We start from the raw sequence: 6,200 nt of genomic DNA, 5'->3' as shown, positions 1-6,200 counted from the left end.
GGTGAATAGATGTGGGGTCAAACATGGGGTCACCATCAGGATCAACCAGATCCTGAGGCACTAAGGTGGTCATTACAACCCTGGCGGTCGGTGTTAAAGTGGCAGTAAAAATTTTGCAATTACGACCGTGGCGGAGACCCCCAACAAAGACAGCCACTTTAACACTCCTACCGCCACGGCAGTACAAACAAACAGCGCGGCGGTCACCGCCAACAGACAGGCGGAGGACAATGTACCGCCCACAGTATCACAACAGGACAATCCAACACCTTTTCCTGGGGGATTCACCGCGGATAAGAACACGGCGGAAACAGGTTTTCGAAGGGAAAACGCTCACCTCTACACACCCCACGAGGAACGAGGACACCATGGACCCGGAACTCCAAATTCTCCCTGCGATTGTCTTCCTGCTGCTCTACCAGGAGCATGAACGCCGGCGGCGAAGACCGCGGTGAGTACTGCACCTACGACACAGGGGAGGTGGGAGGGAAAAAACAGGGACACACACACGCAACACCCCCACCCCCACCCACGACAACACACACACTAATACAGCATGATACATCACAATTACACCCTCCAACCCCCCCGGAAGAAAGCAAAGACAATAGAAAATGAGTGTAACCATTGTAATATATTAAAATCAAGTAGGCAAAAATATATATATACACCATGTACAAAATATATACCAAGCATAGTAGTCCAGGTAGTGCTCCAATTAAGTCCGTGGAACACTGGGCCCACACGGTATGGGCGAGGCCCACACAAGATCCCCGACCATGATGGAGAGAACACTGCAGGGGCATCAGAGAGCAACAAAACAGGCACCTCAGGGGGAGGGAAAGAGGGGGCACCTCAGCCGCTTAAGTGCACGACACCAAATCCACGCGAGGGCCACATGCTCACTGTTCAATCCTGGGGAATGCAAAGCCACAGTCTCTCAAGTCTCTACAGTGGGTGGGTTGCCCACTGTTACATCCTGGGGAGTACAAAGCCACAGTCTCTCAAGTCTCTACAGTGGGTGGGTTGCCCACTGTGCAATCCTGGGGAGTGAAAAGCCACAGTCTCTCAAGTCCCTATAGTGGGTGGGTCGCCCACTGTTACATCCTGGGGAGTGCAAAGCCACAGTCTCTCAAGTCTCTACAGTGGGTGGGTTGCCCACTGTTACATCCTGGGGAGTGCAAAGCCACAGTCTCTCAAGTCTCTACAGTGGGTAGGTTGCCCACCGTGCAATCCTGGGGAGTGCAAAGCCACAGTCTCTCAAGTCTCTACAGTGGGTGGGTTGCCCACTGTGCAGTCCTGGGGAGTGCAAAGCCACAGTCTCTCAAGTGGATAACAGTCTCCACTGATTCTGGAGGGGGCACTGCTAAGGACAGAGGTAGTGGATGGATCTCTCCACTGGTTCTGGAGGGGGCATGGTGCCCAGAGTGCTTCATCCTGATAAGGACAGAGGTAGTGGATGACAGTCTCCACTGGTTCTGGAGGCGGCATGGTGCCCAGAGTGCTTCATTCTGCCTGTGACGGACTCAGTAGCGTCAGTGCCTTTGGCGCTCATGGGCCAGCGGTGCTTGAGATGGCGGTGCCCTGTTCAGCAGTGCTTGAGACGGCGGTGCCCTGTTCAGCATGCTTGAGACGGCGGTGCCCAGTTCAGCGGTGCTTGAGACGGCAGTGCCCTGTTCAGCGTGCTTGGAGCAGCGGTGTCCTTTGCAGTGACTCAGCTGTTGGCGGTCCTTCATGGCCCAGCGGGGCTTTTGCAGGCGGTCCTTTCTGTCCCAGCGGGGCTTTTGCTGGCGGTCCTTCATGGCCCAGCGGGGCTTCTGCTGGCGGTCCTCCCTGTCCCAGCGGGGCTTTTGCTGGCGGTCCTTCATGGCCCAGCGGGGCTTTTGCTGGCAGTCCTCTCTGTCCCAGCGGGGCTTGTGCTGGCGGTCCTCTCTGTCCCAGCGTGGCTTGTGGTGGCGGTCCTCTCTGTCCCAGCGTGGCTTGTGCTGGCGGTCCTCTCTGTCCCAGTGTGGCTGGTGCTGGCGGTGGCCTCCTGGGCAGCTGGGCTGGTGCTGGCGGTGGCCTCCTGGGCATCTGGGCTGGTGCTGGCGTTGGCCTCCTGGGCAGCTGGCCCGGTGCTGGCGGTGGCCTCATGGGCAGCTGGCCTGGTGCTGGCGGTGGCCTCCTGGGCAGCTGGCCTGGTGCTGGCGGTGGCCTCCTGGGCAGCAGGGGTGATTGCGGTCTTCTCCGCCGTGCCACTCTTCCCAGACTTGCTGACTTTCTTGTGCCCCTTCCCCACCTTGGAAGGTATCGCAGCTGACTCCACACTCCCACCGGGACCCCTGGGAGCGGCTTTGGTGGCTGGAGTTTTCCCTCTCTCCTGCCGGGCACTGGCCAACTTCTGATGCTTCACAGGTGGGGGACTGTCTGTGTTGTGGCACCGTGCCACACTGGCTGCCCTGGTCGCCGGTGCACTCCAGATTCCGGTGACTACAGGCACGTCTGGTCCCGGAGATGTTGTGGCTGAGGTGCTATTTCGGGCCCTAGGAGACACCTAGGGGGAGGTGTGGGAAATAGGTCAAGGTTGGACAGGAAAAGTTTTTGGGGAACACTAGGACGGGTAGCTGGAGGAGGTTTGGGAGTTGAGGAAGAGGTTGTGGCTGTAGGAGGTGTTCGTTTGCTGACTTTGGGTGAAGGTGCATGCCCTGGAGGCTGTCGTGAGGTGGATGGCTGTTGGGTGGGTGTGTGCCTGCGTTTGTGTATCTTGGGAGGGGGCGTCACAGACACACTGGGAGAGGACACAGGGGACGTGTGAATGGTAGTGGGGGTGGTGACTGCACGTGAGCGGGGTGTGGTGGTAGGTGTGCTGGTGATGGTAATAGTGGCTGTAGAGGTAGTGCATGCAGGTGTGAGTGTAGACGAGACTGGGAGGGAGGAGGGAGACGAGGAGGAGGGGGACACAGTGGAGGCAGTGGATGTTGGTGTGTCTGCATGTGTGTGATGCTTGCGTGAGTGCCTGTGGGATGTGTGGTGCTTATGTTTGCCTGAGCTTCCCTTGTGTGTTGACGTGTGTGCATGCTAGTCTGTAGGTGTGCTTGGGATAGGCTGGGGTACAGGGGAATGGGTCTGGGTGGAGGAAGGTGGAGGGGGGAGGCTAGACACAGGGACAATGGCTGCCATCAGTGCTGAGGCCAGAGTCTGAAAACCTCGCTGAAGGGCCGCCTGACCAGAATGAATGCCCTCCAGGAATGCATTTGTTTGTTGCAACTGCCTTTCTACACCCTGGATGGCATTCAAAATGGTAGACTGCCCAACAGTGAGGGACCTGAGGAGGTCAATGTAGGAGGCTGGCCTGGCTTGTAGTGGGTACCAGAGGTACTTACACCTTGTGCCAGGTCCAGTTATCCCTTATTAGTGTAGAAGAGGTGTTTCTAGCAGCTTAGGCTGATAGAAGGTAGCTATGGCAAAGCAGCTTAGGCTGAACTAGAAGACATGTAAAGCTCCTACTATACCACTGTTGTCATATGCACAATATCATAAGACAACGCAATACACAGAAGTACTAAAAATAAAGGTACTTTATTTTTATGACAATATGCCAAAGTATCTCAGTGAGTACCCTCAGTATGAGGATAAGTTATATACACAAGATATATGTACACAAACCAAAATTATGCAGGTAATAGCAAGAAAACTAATGCAAGCAGTGTAAAGTTACAATAGATTGCAATAGGAGCACATAGGTATAGGGGCAACACAAACCATATACTCCAAAAGTGGAATGAGAACCACGAATGGACCCCAAACCTATGTGAGCTTGTAGAGGGTCGCTGGGACTGTAAGAAAACAGTGAGGGTTAGTAAAATAACCCACCCCATGACCCTGAAAGGTAGGTGTAAAGTGCACCTACTACCCCCAGAGAGCACCGAAAGTTGTGATAGGGGGTTTCTGCAGGAAGAACAAACACCAGCAATGCAACAACAGTGGATTTCCGGACCTGAGTACCTGTAAGACAAGGGGACCAAGTCCAATAGTCGCGACAGAGTCAAGAGTGGGCAGGAGCCCAGGAAATGCCAGCTGAGGGTGAAAGGAAGCTGCCACCTGTTGGAAGAAACTTGGAGTTCTGCAAGAAAGAAGAGGACTAGGAACTTCTCCTTTGGAGGTTGGTTGTCCCACGTCGCGATGAAGCTTGCAGAGGTGTTCCCACGCAGAAAGACCGCAAACAAGCCTTGCTAGCTGCAAGGGTCGCGGTAGAGGTTTTTGGGTGCTGCTGTGGCCCAGGAGGGACCAGGATGTCGCTACTTGGAGGAGGAGACAGAGGGGGGCGCCCAGCAACTCAGGGAGCCCTCACAGAAGCAGACAGCACCCGCAGAAGTACCTGAACAGGCACTTAGAAGAAAGGTGAGAAGGAGTGTCAGGGACCCAGGCTTGGCTGTGCACAAAGGAAATCCTGGAAGGGTGCACAGGAGCCGGAGCAGCTGCAAATCATGCGGGACCCAGCAATGCAGTCTAGCGTGGGGAGGCAAGGACTTACCTCCACCAACCTTTGACTGAAGAGTCATTGGACTGTGGGAGTCACTTGGACAGAGTTGCTGAGTTCCAGGGACCACGCTCGTCGTGCTGAGAGGGGACCCAGAGGACCAGTGATGCAGTCTTTTGGTGCCTGCGGTTGCAGGGGGAAGATTCCGTCGACCCACAGGAGATTTCTTCAGAGCTCCTGGTGCAGAGAGGAGGCAGGCTACCCCCAGAGCATGCACCACCTGGAAACAGTCGAGAAAGCCGGCAGGATGAAGCAATACAAGGTTGCTAGTAGTCGTCTTGCTACTTTGTTGCGGTTTTGCAGGCGTCCTGAGCAGTCAGCGGTCGATCCTTTGGCAGAAGGTGAAGATGGAGATGCAGAGGAACTCTGATGAGCTCTTGCATTCGTTATCTGGTGAGATCCCCAAAGCAGAGACCCTAAATAGCCAGAAAAGGAGGTTTGGCTACCAAGGAAGGAGGATTGGCTACCAAGAGAGGTAAGAGCCTATCAGAAGGTAGCCTCTGACGTCAGCTGCTGGCACTGGCCACTCAGAGCAGTCCAGTGTGCCACAAACACCTCTGTTTCCAAGATGGCAGAGGTCTGGGACACACTGGAGGAGCTCTGGGCACCTCCCCCGGGAGGTGCAGGTCAGGGGAGTGGTCACTTCCCTTTCCTTTGTCCAGTTTCGCGCCACAGCAGGGCTGGGGGATCCCTGAACCGGTGTAGACTGGCTTATGCAGAGATGGGCACCATCTGTGCCCATCAAAGCATTTCCAAAGGCTGGGGGAGGCTACTCCTCCCCAGCCCATCACACCTATTTCCAAAGGGAGAGGGTGTAACACCCTCTCTCAGAGGAAATCCTTTGTTCTGCCTTCCTGGGCCAGGGCTGCCTGGACCCCTGGGGGGCAGAAACCTCTCTGAGGGGTTGGCGGCAGCAGCAGCTGCAGTGCAAACCCTGAAAAGGCAGTTTGGCAGTACCCGGGTTCTGTGCTAGAGACCCAGGGGATCATGGAATTGTCCCCCCAATGCCAGAATGGCATTGGGGAGACAATTCCATGATCTTAGGCATGTTACATGGCCATGTTCGGAGTTACCATTGTGATGCTATACATAGGTAGTGACCTATGTATAGTGCACACGTGTAATGATGTCCCCGCTCTCACAAAGTCCGGGGAATTTGCCCTGAACAATGTGGGGGCACCTTGGCTAGTGCCAGGGTGCCCTCACACTAAGTAACTTTGCACCCAACCTTCACCAGGTGAAGGTTAGACATATAGGTGACTTATAAGTTACTTAAGTGCAGTGGTTAATGGCTGTGAAATAACGTGGACGTTATTTCACTCAGGCTACACTGGCAGGCCTGTGTAAGATTTTTCAGAGCTCCCTATGGGTGGCAAAAGAAATGCTGCAGCCCATAGGGATCTCCTGGAACCCCAATACCCTGGGTACCTCAGTACCATATACTAGGGAATTATATGGGTGTACCAGTATGCCAATGTGAATTGGTAAATTTAGTCACTAGCCTGTTAGTGACAAATCTGGAAAGCAGAGAGAGCATAACCACTGAGGTTCAGGTTAGCAGAGCCTCAGTGAGACAGTTAGGCATCACACAGGAAACACATACATATAGGCAACAAACATATGAGCACTGGGGTCCTGGCTAGAAGGATCCCAGTAACACATAACAACCACACTTACAACA

This window comes from Pleurodeles waltl, chromosome 9, assembly GCF_031143425.1.
Source record: "Pleurodeles waltl isolate 20211129_DDA chromosome 9, aPleWal1.hap1.20221129, whole genome shotgun sequence".
NCBI classification, from domain to species: domain Eukaryota; kingdom Metazoa; phylum Chordata; class Amphibia; order Caudata; family Salamandridae; genus Pleurodeles; species Pleurodeles waltl.
Note: the sequence above shows the minus strand (reverse complement) of the source record.